This window comes from Cryptomeria japonica, chromosome 1 (genome assembly GCF_030272615.1).
Source record: "Cryptomeria japonica chromosome 1, Sugi_1.0, whole genome shotgun sequence".
NCBI lineage: Eukaryota > Viridiplantae > Streptophyta > Pinopsida > Cupressales > Cupressaceae > Cryptomeria > Cryptomeria japonica.
The window spans coordinates 70,955,573-70,970,406 of NC_081405.1; positions in this window are offsets into that span (position 1 = coordinate 70,955,573).

Here is a 14,834-nt window from a genome sequence, read left to right on the forward strand (position 1 = left end):
ATTTGTACATGGCAACCCTGTAAGGGAAAAACCACGGTGGGAAACCTTACCCACAATCAGATGATACTACTACAGATAGTATGTGTGTACAATATGGGGTCTACACATGTAGAAAGGCCAATTGCCTAGAGCTCACTGCTCAATCACAAAATAGGAGTCACACTGACTACAATTGGATGGTTAAATCCAATGATAAAGTACTGCTCAAAATAGCATCTTCATATGCTGGATTGAGTATCGGTTAAGCTCTGCTTGTCTTCTTTATACCTTCCTTGAATCTTCAAATGATGTCTGCGTGTATAGCTCTGCTTATATTCGCATATACCTTATTATATTCCTCTTCCACACTCACACACTAATCTCTCAAATGAGATCTTACATATAGACCAAAACCTGAGACCAAATGTGTAGGTCGGCTTACTAAGATATTACAATTAAATCAATTACAAATGAATCAATATACGATGCATTATGTCAACTCAATGCATTTACAATAATAACAAATCATTTCCATAACCTGCCATGCTGATCATGCTTGCCGGTCCATAACCTAGACCTATTTGCCAGTAACAACAAATATGCAAACCCGATTAGATCAATGACCAAATCACCAAAACAAAGTGTCCAAACAATGTCTTCGACATAAACAAGTAATCTCCAAGTCATTCCAAGTGCCGGTGAACAATATAACCTGTCGGTGAACCAGATACCGGTGACTGTGCATAAGTCACTGAATATGTCGGTGAACATAACCAAAGATCTCCAAGTGGTGATAGGTGTTCTCAAGTGTTGACAAGTGTTGACATCAATGACAAAACCAGTGCAACACATCCAAAATACCAACAATCTCCCCCTTTGGCATTGATGGCAACACAAGATGGAAAAACCATCTAAGTGCCAAAGCAAAAATGCCAAAAACCAAAAACCAACAATCTCCCAAAGAGATCATTAACCAGAAATCAAAATACAGATAGAGAGTAAAAATCTCTCCCCCAATCTAAATTCTAAAATACAGATGGATTACTGTTAAAAGAAAAATCTAAATTGTCGCAGTCCTCTTTTGATATGACCCTTCGATCCCACAAGGGTAGGGCAAATTCTTGATCCTTCCTGGTTGGGTTAGGGCTGTTGGTTTCTTATAGCATGTTGGTTTTTGGTGGGGGTTATGTTGTTCCCCTTCTTTTGATTGTCTATGCCAAGTCTCTTTTGTGTTCTGTTTCTTTGAGTGGACTTTCGAGTTTATCTTTCGGTTCGGGTTGCAGGTCCTTCTAAAACTTGTCTTGTATAGGGTTTCTGGTCCCTTAAAAACTTGTTTTTCCTTAATCAAAAACAATCTCTCCCCCAATGAATAGTATCTCTAAAAAGATAATGTGTTTTTCTAATAGATATCTCTCCCCCTTTGACATCAAATACCAAAGCAATACAAATACCAGATAAAACAGTTCATAGAACTTATTACAAAATGCCAACTTATCAATTTTATCCAACTACTCCCCCTGAGAAGTAGCTCTCCTCATCAAAGCTGGAAAAAGATTTCTCTGTTAATTCTGCTGATTTGATGCCAAGTATCAACTGTTTAAGTCTCTACCGGTGCGGGTATAACCCCAAGCTGATCTCTAAGATATTCAAAAGTTTCCTTAGGCAAAGGCTTAGTAAAAATATCTGCAATCTGCTCTTTAGTATTCACATAAACCAATTTCACTTCTTTTGCTTCAACATTCTTTTTTAGAAAATTGAATTTGATTGAAACATGTTTAGTTTTTGAGTGAAATACTGGATTCTTAGATATATCAATTGCTGCCATATTATCACAGTAAATTGTTATAGGTTCTTTGCATTTTATCTTTATGTCCTTCAACATTTGCTTAATCCATAAAACCTATGTACAATTAGTTGTTGCTGCAACATATTCTGATTCTGTTGTTGATAGTGATGTACAACTTTGTTTCTTGCTCAACCAAGAAATTAGTCTGCTACCAAGAAAGAATGCTCCGCCGGTGGTGCTCTTTCTGTCATCTACATCTCTTGCCCAATTTGCATCTGTGTATGCACATAAATCAAAATTTTCATCTTTAGGATACCATAAACCAAGATTTGTTGTCTTGTAGGTACCAAAAAATCCTTTTTACTACTAATTCATGATTTTCTTTAGGATTACTCTGAAATCTTGAAACAATACATACTACATTCATAATATCAGGTCTTGTTTGTGTCAAATATAGTAAACCTCCTATCATAGATTTGTATCTTGTCGGATTAACAGGTGTTGATTCATCCTTCAAAGATAGTTTATCAGTTGTAGTCATAGGTGTACTTATCGGTTTAGAGTTTTCCATGCCAAATTTCTTAAGTAGTTCCTTCAAGTATTTTGATTGATTTATGAATATACCTTTATCAGTCTGTGAAATCTACAATCCTAAAAATAATTTTATTTCTCCAATCATAGACATTTCAAATTCTTCCTGCATCTTATTAGAAAAGTCTTTACACAATCCATCTTCTCCACCAAAAATGATATCATCAACAAAAAATTCAATAACCAAGATGTCATCATTAGTCACTTTGTAATATAAGTTGCTGTTAGCATTACCTTTAGTGTATCCAAGCTTCAAAAGATATTTGTCCAATCTAGCATACCAAGCTCTAGGAGCTTGCTTTAATCCATATAAAACTTTCCTTAACTTGCAAACCATATCTTTGTCATCTGTCAAAGAAAATCCATTAGGTTGTTCAATGTAAACTTCCTCTTCAAGATCACCATTTAGAAATGCACATTTAACATCCATTTGATATACTTTATAGTTCTTGTGTGCTGCAAAAGCTAAGAATAATCTATCTGCCTCAATTCTAGCTACCGGTGCAAAGGTTTCATTATAATCAATTCCTTCCTTCTGAGAATATCCCTTACACACTAATCTTGCTTTATTTTTGATTACCTTACCATCTTCATTAAGTTTATTTCTGAATACCCATTTAGTTCCAATTACGTTTTTTTTTTTAGGTCGGGGAACCAATGTCCATGTGTTATTCTTTTCAATTTGTTCCAATTCATCTTCCATAGCTTTAATCCAATGTTTATCTTCACATGCGTCACTAATTGATGCTGGTCCAATTTTAGAAATTAAACACACCTCTTCATTTTTCAGTCTTCCTCTAGTTATAACTCCTTGATACTTGTTCCCAATTATCTGATTTTCAGAGTGATTCAATCTTACATACTAGGGTGTTTTCACTTGCTGTTGTTCTTTAGTCACTATGGAATTCTTAGATGATGCCGGTGTGACTGGATCAACATTCTATACCGGTGTACTCATTGTAGGTTCATTTGTGATAATCTCTATTTTCGGTTTAGAGTTCATTGACCTTGAATTACCTCTAAACTGTTCATCAATCTTCACATTTGTACTTTCAACAATTTTTTGCAATCTCTTGTTAAAACATCTATATGCCTTGCTCTTAGATGAATAACCAAGAAATATTCCTTCATCACTTCTAGGATCAAATTTACCAATATACTCATCTCTCCTAATATAACATTTAGTTCCAAATATTTTGAAATATTTAAGAGTAGGAGTATTACCAAACCATAGTTCACGAGGGGTCTTATCGGTTTCACCTTTGATGTGAACTCAGTTGAATGTATAAATAGTTGTATTGACTGTTGCTCTCCAATACACACGAGGTAGGTTTGCTTCAGATATCATGCTTCTAGCTGCATCCAAATAGTTCTGTTCTTCCTTTCCACAACTCCAATCTGCTGGGGTGTCCGAGGTGCTGATAATTGTCTTCTAATTCCATTCACTTCACAAAATGTATTAAATTATTTAGATGTGAATTCACCTCCTTGATCTGATCTCAAACATTTGATTTTCTTACTGGTTTCATTCTCTACCATCACTTTGAATAATTTGAATTTCCCAAAAGCTTCTGATTTCTCCCTAAGAAAAGTAACCCAACACATTCTAGAATAATCATCAATGATTAGCATAAAATATCTATCTCCTTGTAAACTTCTAGTTCTTGCTGGACCACATAAATCAATATGAATTAAGTGAAGAACATTATTAGATTTCTCTAGAATACTCTTAAAAGTTTCTCTAACTTGCTTTCCAAATTGACATTCCTTACATACCGGATTGTGAGGTTTAACAATCTTAGGTAAATCCCTTACTACCTTAGTTGTACTGATTTTCACAGTGCAATCAAAATTTACATGACAAAGTCTCTTATACCATAACCAACTTTCATCAATATGTGCAATCAAGCATGCTTTCTCATTGTTATTCAAATGAAAGATATTACCTCTAGTCTGATTACTGGTTGCAATTTCCAAACCAGTTCTATTCATGATTTTACATTTACCATTCTTGAATTGTAACTGAAATCCCTTTTCAACTAATTGACCAACACTCAAAAGATTATGCTTCAAACCTTCAACATAATAAACATTATCAGTATTGTGCTTACCATCAAAGGATATAGTGCCTTTTCCTCTGATCAAACAAGCTTTGTCATCCCCAAATCTTACTAGACCTCCATTGTATTCCTGAAAAGTTAAGAATTTACTCTTATCACCAGCCATATGATGTGAGCATCCGGAACCAATGATCCATTCATCCTTTTCTTCAATTTTAGCTTCTAGGCCTGCTCTACCGGTTGAACAGTAGGTGCTGGTTGATCTTCTATTATAGCAACAAAAGCCCATCCATTGTCTGCCAGTTCCTCATCAGAATCATCAGTAACTCCTTCATCAGCATAATAACATGATTTGTCTCTATTTTTTTTAAATCTGTATCTCTGATATTCAGGGTTAGGCTTATATATTCTTTTAGCTTCTTCTTTCAATCTTGCATGTCTATTAGGACACCTAGATGCCACATGACCAATTTTATTGTAGTTAAAACATTTAAATGGTGCTTTACCTTCATACTTACTTCCAACTAGAAATTTAGGCATTTTCCTTGAAAATAGTGCTTCAAGCTCTTCAAGTTCTTCATTCTCTCTTCTGATTTCTTCAAGTTCTCTAGCATAGAGTGCTTTCCAATCAGATTTTTCAGATGATGATGATGCTGTAGATGATGAAGACGCCTTGAAAGCCAAATCTGTCTTAATTGTAGCAATAGGACCAAATTCCTCAAGTTCAAAAGCTGAAAGTTTTCCAACCAAAGTGTCTCTAGATACTGATGTATTATGAATTATTCTTAATTCATTAATAGCAGTTACTTTAATTTTATATGGTGGTGGCAAAGCTCTTAAAAATTTAGAAACAATTTCATCTTCACTTAAGGATCCTCCACAACATTGTATAACCAAAACAATTTCATTAACTCTTTCCATAAAAGCAGAAATCCTTTCATCTTCTTCCATTTTCAGACTTTCATACCTGGCCCAGAAGCATTCCAGTTTTGCAATTTTGACTGTGGTATCACCTTCATTCAATGTCTCTAATTTTTCCCAAATAGCTTTAGCAGTAGATCAGTTTGATAATCCCATGATTTGTTGATATGACAATGTGCTCAAAAGTGCTTCTCTTGCTTTGCAATCATTTTCCTCATCTTTAGCCAAGGTTGGTGGATTAGGTTGACCTTGAGTAGGAGCAACATAGCCATTCTTTGTAACATCCCATATGTCCTTTCCAATGCAATTCAGATGAGTCTCCATTCTGATCTACCATATACCATAATTAGTTCCATCAAGCTTCGAACTGTCCTTCCTGAAATAGTTAGTTGCCATGGAATCTCCTCAAGCTATTAAACTTCTGCAAAAAGAGGACTAGGCTCTGATACCAATTGTTAGGACCCGGAGGCAACTAAGAGGGGGGGTGAATCAGTTGTATATTAATTTCAACCCAAATAAGACTTAACCAAACTTAGTGCAAAATACCGGTAAATCAAACTTTATGCCGGTAGACAGTTTAACAATTAATTGCAGTACCGGTAAAGGTTAATGCATGAAACAAAAAGACAAATAACATACATAACACATAACACAGTTATTTGTACATGGAAACCCTGTAAAGGAAAAACCACGATGGGAAACCTTACCCACAATCAGATGATACTACTGCAGATAGTATGTGTGTACAATATGGGGTCTGCACATGCAGAAAGGCCAATTGCCTAGATCTCACTACTCAATCACAAAATAGGAGTCACACTGACTACAATTGGATGGTTAAATTCAATGATAAAGTATTTCTCAAAATAGCATCTTCATATGTTGGATTCAGTACCGGTTAAGCTCTGCTTATCTTCTTCATACCTTCCTTGAATCTTCAAATGATGTCTGCATGTATAGCTCTGCTTATATTTGCATATACCTTATTATGTTCCTCTTCCACACTCACACACTAATCTCTCAAATGAGATCTTACATATATACCAAAACCTGAGACCAAATGTGTAGGTCGGCTTACTAAGATATTACAATTAAATCAATTACAACTGAATCAATATACGATGCATCATGTCGGCTCAATGCATTTACAATAATAACAAATCATTTCCATAATGTGTCGTGCTGATCATGCTTGCCGGTCCATAACCTAGACCTATTTACTGGTAACAACATATATGCAAACCCAATTAGATCAATGACCAAATCACCTAAACAAAGTGTCCAAACAATGTCTTTGACATAACGAAGTAATCTCCAAGTCATTCCAAGTGCCGATGAACAATATAACCTACCGGTGAACCAGATACCGGTGACTGTGCATAAGTCACTGAACATGCCAGTGAACATAACCAAAGATCTCCAAGTGCTGATAGGTGTTCTCAAGTGTTGACAAGTGTTGGCATCAATGAGAAAATCAGTGCAACACATCCAAAATACCAACAATAGTAAAACCCCCACCATCTGGATTAAGATTGATGGTAATGTTGCCCTTCTACAGACTAGGGTTTAATCTATCACTACCAAAGGTTAAAGATTTATTAGATTCATTTTTATCCTTAATATCTAAATTGTTTATCACCTCATCCATCATAAAATTTCCTTTGAAAATCTCTGGTTTTAATCTATATATCCAGTGGTTAGTGATGAGCTTAATAGGTTTTAGTGTTCAGGTGTTTAATTTTAAATTAACTTGAATTTTAACATTGGATGCTGACAGAAAGTTTTTGTCCAAACCTATGAATCCACCTAACAAATTACCATTTTTTATCAGATTATGATTATAAAGTAATTCTACTGGTAGATTTGGTATAATTACCCATCTAAGAATTATTTAGTTTTCAAAATCTTTTAGTTCAAAGTTAGGTTTCCATTCAAAGAATTTAAAGCAATATCCTTTAAAGAACAAGGGTTTTCCATATAATAACTATTTCCTTAGATCCGAAGTTAAGCAAAAGATAAACAAAAAATCATCTTCAAGGGTCGTAATACTTACCGGGCCCCTGAATGATGCCTTAAGCCAATGAATAATGCAGTCTATGGAGAGTCCGAAACCACACTATTTTCTGAATAAGCCATTGTTTTTACACTTATTCCAGAGTCTATTAGTGCATATGTTGCTAATGATCAGTGTATCATATTCATCATTTGAATGGGGGCGTCTCTTAGGTGCTGGTGTGCCCAGTGGGCCCTTAGCCAATGGAGGGCATGTAATTTTTTGCACAAAATTATTCTTGCCTTTGCTAGATTTATCCTCCTTAAACCTAATTTTTGGGGTAGAATTTTTTCGAGCCCATTTTTGTGGGAGATGTGCCATTGGAAAGATAAGCATACCCTCAAAAGAGGAAGCCCTAGGGAGATGTCCCAATGACAAACAGTTTGTGCCAGAAGAAAAATGCAGAGTGTTTCTCGTGATGGGGATACCCCATAAGCCTTTCTGAATATTGCCAGATATGCCTCCCAAACCAAAAGAAACCCTAGCATTAAGAGGCAGCCTTCTCCCGTGACTTCGCTCAACCCGCCATCTGTCACCTCCAATAGAATTTAAATTGTTATCCATGCTCGAAAATCTAGGATTCCGTTGCCCCCAAAGCCATCCATTGGCCCTAGTTGTAGGTGGATAGCCATAAATGTTTAATTTATCTAGCTGATTTCTTGTTCTGAATGAAGGGGGACTTGGAACCCTTGAAAGATAGGGATCATATGATCGATGATTTAGTAGACCAGATTTGCAATTGGGATCCGCCTTCCCAACCTTCTTCCTCCCAATATTTAGATTTACAGGAATTCGATTCACCCCCTCTGGCAAAGGGAGGAAGGGTGGAGAGAATTTCAAACCTATTTGCAAAGCCACTTTGATTGTTATGTGCCACATTCGCATGGAGATGAACATGTGTTTTGTGTGAATTTCGCACCTGTCACCTTCTTGGTGCATTTCGCAGAGCCATTTCTTTTTGCATATATCTCATATTTTTAATTTGTAAACCCTTTCTTGCATATGTTTAATGTAGCTAACTTTACAAAAATAATATTGAAGAATTAATTATGAAAACCTAACTATTTTTTATTTTCAAGTGTTTTCAAATTTTCTTGAATATGATTAATGTAGCTCACACTAGAAAAATTAAATTTTGAAAAAAATAATATAAATCTCTTTTCATAAAACTAAAATATAGGTATTTTATTTAATAAAACATTATCTATCATAAATTATTTCCCTTTTCAATAATTAAATTTTAAATTTTGTTAAATGTTGGATTAATTAAATAAAAATAATTAATTTTTTTTATTAAATATTTTTAAAATAGAATATTCTTAATGCTTTATTATAATTTTGTATTAATCATTTTAATTTAAGTTCATGTTTAATTATTTAGATGTTTTTATTATCTATATATCTTATTTTTAAAAAATATATTAATATAATATGATAATATAATTTTATTTTAATATAATAATTAATTAAAAAAAATTCAAAATGAATATTGGAGAATAATTACGTTTTCTTTTTAATTGTCTTGTTTTGAATATTTTCTTAAATATGACTAATATAACTCACACTACAAAAATAAAATTAAAAAAAAAATGATTTTGGAGAATTAATTATGAAAACCTAAATACTTTTTATTTTAAATAAACTAGACTTGAGAATTAATCCAACTACCCAAGAAATCCTTCCACAATATAATGAATGATAAACGATATTGATTAATAGTTATAATTCTTGCAAATTCAACAATGAAAAACTAATTTTTTTTTTTTGCTCGGTAAAAGGCTTAAGCCATATTTTATTACTAAATAGTATTGCAATCTCTGCTCAGTGTGGGCGCTGGTAGGAAAGAGCGGAGAGGAGAAAACGTTCGACCTTGCTCGGGACCATTGGTCTAGTCAGTGACTAATAATATTTAATGATTTAAATATAATGTTTCACAAATTTTGCAATCTGGTTGATCAGAAGCCCTTCATAGGTAGCATCTATGATTTATATGTGGTAATATTTTTCTGCCAAACTTCCTAGTTCATTGGTGCCATATTTGCCATCTTGTGATTATCCTGCAAAACAAAATTTTCAAAACAATCCCTCTGCAAAACCACTTTGTTAAATGTTAGTGCCAAAGAGAAGAATAAGAGCCAATATTATCTCTGCATACTTACCCCTGTTGTTATTATAGACTAGGTTTCTTTCATATTAAGTCAGCATCATAAATTGTTGGCTATACTATGAAAGATTACCTAGTCTACAATAATATTAGGGGTATAAACACTAGTCAGCAAAGGATTGATACTAACACAACCTATCTAGCCTGTACTTCAGGCTCTCACCATGATATTTCAGACTTATACATGTTTAAATATAAATGCTAAAGTTAACCAATATGCCAAAATTACTTAAGTATTCCCTGTTACTATATTTTAGTATATGCTTGATTCAAAAAAACATCCGCATTCTAAACTTCACTTAATTAGTATAACTGTATGTTTTCAAATTGTCATCAAGTGAGTATCTTACCCTTCACTATCTATGATATATCAAAGTATTTAACAAAACTATGTAATGAAAACTTATTCTTCCTCCTTGTCATCTGCGACTTCCATGCCAGAGGCCTGTGATTCACTGGGATTATCAGCTTGGAACGGGGTCCATCCCTCTTCTACCATATAACTCACCCACCATTCCCCTTTTGGTTCTTTTACCACTCCAAGCCATTGCTTAAGGAATGCAATGCTCCTTGCAATCTCTGTTTGTCTTTGATGGCAGAGTTTCTGATCCTTGCTACTTAGAATAGGCCTTGTGAACTCTATATTGAGAACCTCTTCCTTATCTATAGCTTCCGCAACTTTGGAGTAATCTTCTGGGTAAGGTATTTGAAGCATATCATCCACACATTTTATCACCATTTCCAAGTTGACCAAGTATTCTTCTTTGAAAATCAACCTGCATAGTGTGATTGTGACTACTTTTTCTTCTCCCATTGTGAGTAGTATTGCTGCAAACCCTACTGGGATTCTGCTACTAACTCATTTCCTATGCTCCAAGAGTATAATATCATCACCCAAAATCCTTTTGGTTGCATGTATGACCAAATCATCTTCAGATCTTAGAATCACCGACCACCGTTTGTTAGAGATCTCTTTGATGAAGGACATTTCACGCTTCTCAGGGTAGAGACAAATACCAAAATCCATTTTTAAACAAAGCTAAGTGTTGAGTGCCTATGCTTAGATATACTAGTTATGTCAACCGGTATTTTCGGTAATACAGGTTGTGACCCCAGTTATGCCAGGCAAATCTCATGATGTTTTCCTATCTGCCTCTCAGTATATATTATGATTGTTTACCGATAACTCTGACATATTTCCATCCCCAGAATGCCCTGCTGTAATGACTGCAGGGGTGATGATTACTTTTTCATGATTGTTGGTTCGCCTTACTCCCTAGCCTTCTCAACGTATGATTGCTCAAGCAATCAAGCTGTATCTTCATGATGATTTCAAGCTTATGATGTTTAATCATTTTTATACACTACAATGATGTATATATATATATATATCATTTTTTGTGTGAATATATATATATATATATATTCATTTGTGCATATATATCTATATACATATTTATATATCTCTATCTACATGCATGTATATGTGTATACATGTAGATTTATGTATACATATATGCACCTATATGCATATATATATATATATATATATATATATATATATATATATATATATATATATATATATATATATATATATATATATATATACATACATTCTTATATATATATGTCTATATTCATATATATCTATATCCATACTTGTATATCTATATATATATATGCATATATGTGTGTGTATATATAGATTTGAGTATGTAATCCTGTTGTATGTGTCCATATGAGCATATGTATTTTTGTCACCTCTGTGAACGTTCCAACCCTATTCTGTCTTGTCATATCGATTGTGGGATTGTTGATTGCACTTTCATTTATTCTCTATTTGTCTTATCCTAGTATTTCTAGCTTGCTAAGGGTTCGAATCGTGTCTAATTGATAATGTCTTGTCATATGATGATGTCTATGTAAATCTATATATTATATAGATCTATCTATATATAGGTCTGCATATATGTCTATATATATGTTTGCATATTTCGGCCTATATATATATATATATATATATGTAAGTATGAAATATGTATATGTATGTGTGTTTATATACATGTGTACTTGTATGCATATAACCCTATATGTAAGTAATCTCTCCTCTAAGAATACTATTGATAGGTATGTATATGATTATAAGTGCATATATTTGTATACGTGTCCGTGTATATCTGTATATATAGATATATATGTATATGCGCATCTATATATGTCTCTGCTACCATATATATGCACATGTACACATATAATTATATGAATACAAATACATACATATATACCGCTGTCTGTGCATATACATATGTATACCTTCCAATATGTATGTGAATGTGTTGTGAATGTGCTGTTTTTAGGATTATGTCTAAATCTCTGCCTGCCTATGAGTATCTTGGTCTGATTGCCTGTATGTTAATGATGTAGTTCTATTTATTCCATCTGCCCCTAAATTGGCTAGCTTGTCTGCCAATTTGTTAGCTTCCCTATAGATGTGATTGAGTGTGTAATCTGAGAAGCTTTCCATTAGAGAGAGGGCTCTATCCAATAAACTTCTAAGCTCCCAGTTTGGCATTGTCCTGGTCCTCATTGCATTAACTATGATGGCCGAGTCCCCTTCTATTTCCAATTTGGATATTTTTAATTGTTTGCATAGGTTTAAACCTTCTATTAGGCTCAACAGTTCTGCCTTATTGTTAGTGCTATGCCCTAGATATCGGGATCTCGATCCAATACATATCCCTTCATGTGAGTGGATTATACATCCCGCCCCTGCCTCCCCTAGATTTCCTCTAGATGCTCCATCAAAATTGAGTTTGCAACATCCAGTCTCCGAGGGCACCCATTTGCATGCTTTTCTATCCTCGATCTTATCTTTGCTCCCCTTCCCAAAGAAAGGAGGGATTTTAATCCCCTTCCACTGCTTTCTGATATAGTTATCCCAGTCTATAAATGTTTTATCATGTTGTGAAATGGTCATATTCCTATTATTGGAGGTTTTTGTGATGGAGGCTTCTATTTTTGCTATCAAATTTTCTACCTTCATTTTTGTTTCTTGGAAGATTCTCTCGTTCCTCTCCTTCCAAACCTCCTAGATTACTATTGCTAGGCTGCATATCCATAGATTGTGGAAGATGCTATTCCTTTTGATGATTGGCTAATTTCTGAGCCAATCCTTTAGGTAAGCAATGAGGGCACCTAACCAACCTAATTGTGCCATCAACCAATACCAACATTTCTGTGTGTAGTTACAGGTTGTGAATATGTGGTCATTTGTTTCCTCATGTTTCTTGCATAAGACACAAATTGAGGGACCTTCATAACCTCTAAGTTTAAATTTCTCCGTAATTAGGACCTTTCCCTTATATGCCACCTAGGCAAAGAAGCCAGCTTTTGGGAGACCGAATTTGTCCCAACAAATTGTGTTAGGGATATAGTCCTTGATATTGTTTGCCTCATCATATATGGTTCTGAAGCCATCTTTGCAATTGTATTGTCCATCCTTTGATCTCGACCATATAAGCTCATCTAGCCCAGGTCTAAGTGTTATTATTCTTCCCTCAAGAATTTGCAGTAATTCTTGGTCTTTGTTGTCCACCAAGAATGGGAGCATGTTTTTCCATTTCCATCCCATTGTTGATTTTGGTGCCAATTGCCAATGTCGTATAATCCCTTACATGATTACCCCATAAATATTTCATTTGTTTTTTTTATGCCGGTTGTGTTCATTAGACTGTCTATTGAGGGGTAACTCCCCCAGGAATCCTCCCAGAACAAGGCAGTTTTACCATCGTGAATATCCCAGGATAGATGGTTCACTATGAACGATCAACTTTCTTTTATAAAGTTCTAGATTCTAGATCCTTTGGGTGGGTTTGTTTCCCTAAATACTACCTCCCTCTGATTTTGTGATATGTATTTGCTCCTAAGGATTTTGGCCCATTTGGCTTCTGAGGATGTGTACATTCTCCATGCCAATTTTGCCCCTAAAGCCTTATTTTGCCATAGTAATTTTCTTATTCCTGTGCCTCCATCACTCTTTTCTCAGCATATCTTTTCCCATGATATCAGTTTCATTTTGTTTTTATCATCTGCACCATTCCAATAGAAGTCTCTAATTATTTGCATTAGTTTCTTATAGGCCCCTTTTGGAAGTGGTATAGATGATAGAAGATAGATAGGCATTGCTGTTAATACTGTTTTTATGAGGGTTAATCTTCCTGCCCCTGTCAGCCATAAGGCTTTCCAAGATGATAGCTTCTTCCTCACTTTTTCAATCAGGGGATCCCAAAGTTTATTGGTTCTGATACCTTTGTCTAGAGGCATCCCTAAATATGTGAATGGTAGATGCCCTATTTTGTACCCTAGATACGAAGCTATCCCGTATTCCTCTTGTGCTTCCATATTAAAGAATAATATTTCTGATTTCTCCTTGTTTACCATCTCTCCTGAAGCCAGGCCATAAGATTGTAATATGTTCTTGATTTCCTTAGCTTCCTTTAACTGTCCTTTCCCCAGAACCATTTTGTCATCAACAAATTGTTGATGGGTGCATGGTTCTACCCCACCAGTAATCTGAATCCCCGTCAATCTACTAGACCTCTGTGATGCATCCAGGCTTCTACCTAAGGCTTCAGACATAATTATAAATAAGAATGGGAGTAAAGGGTCTCCCTGTCTGAGTCCCCTGGATACTTCAAAGAAGCCTTCTGGTTTCCCATTTAGTAAGATAGAGAACCTAGGGTTTGATATGTAGAAGTAAACCCAGTTGATCCATTGTTTGTTAAAGCCAAAGGCTTTCATGCAACTACAAAGGAAGTACCAATCCACTTTGTCATAAGCCTTTTTTATATCTAATTTTATCAGCATATTAGGTTGCCATTGGAACTGACAGGAGTGGATGACTTCTTGGACAATAATAATTCCATCCAAAATTGATCTATTGGGTACAAAGCCTGTTTGTTCTTCTGATATTATGGCGGGCAATAATTTTTTTAGTCTAATGGCCATGACTTTAGCTAGTAGTTTATAAGTCATGTTACATAGAGAAATGGGTCTGAACTCTTCCCACTTTGAGGGGTTCTCCTTCTTTGGAATTAAGGCCAAAAAGGTGTTATTGATTTCTTTTAGGAATTTCCTTGCATTGCGAACAGATTCCAAGGCATTAGTAACCTCGTCCCCTAAGATGTGCCAACATTTCTGAAAAAAGCTAGCAAGGAAGCCATCCGGTCTAGAGGCTTTGTCTCCCTGAAATTGTGCCAAAGCCATTTTAACTTCTTC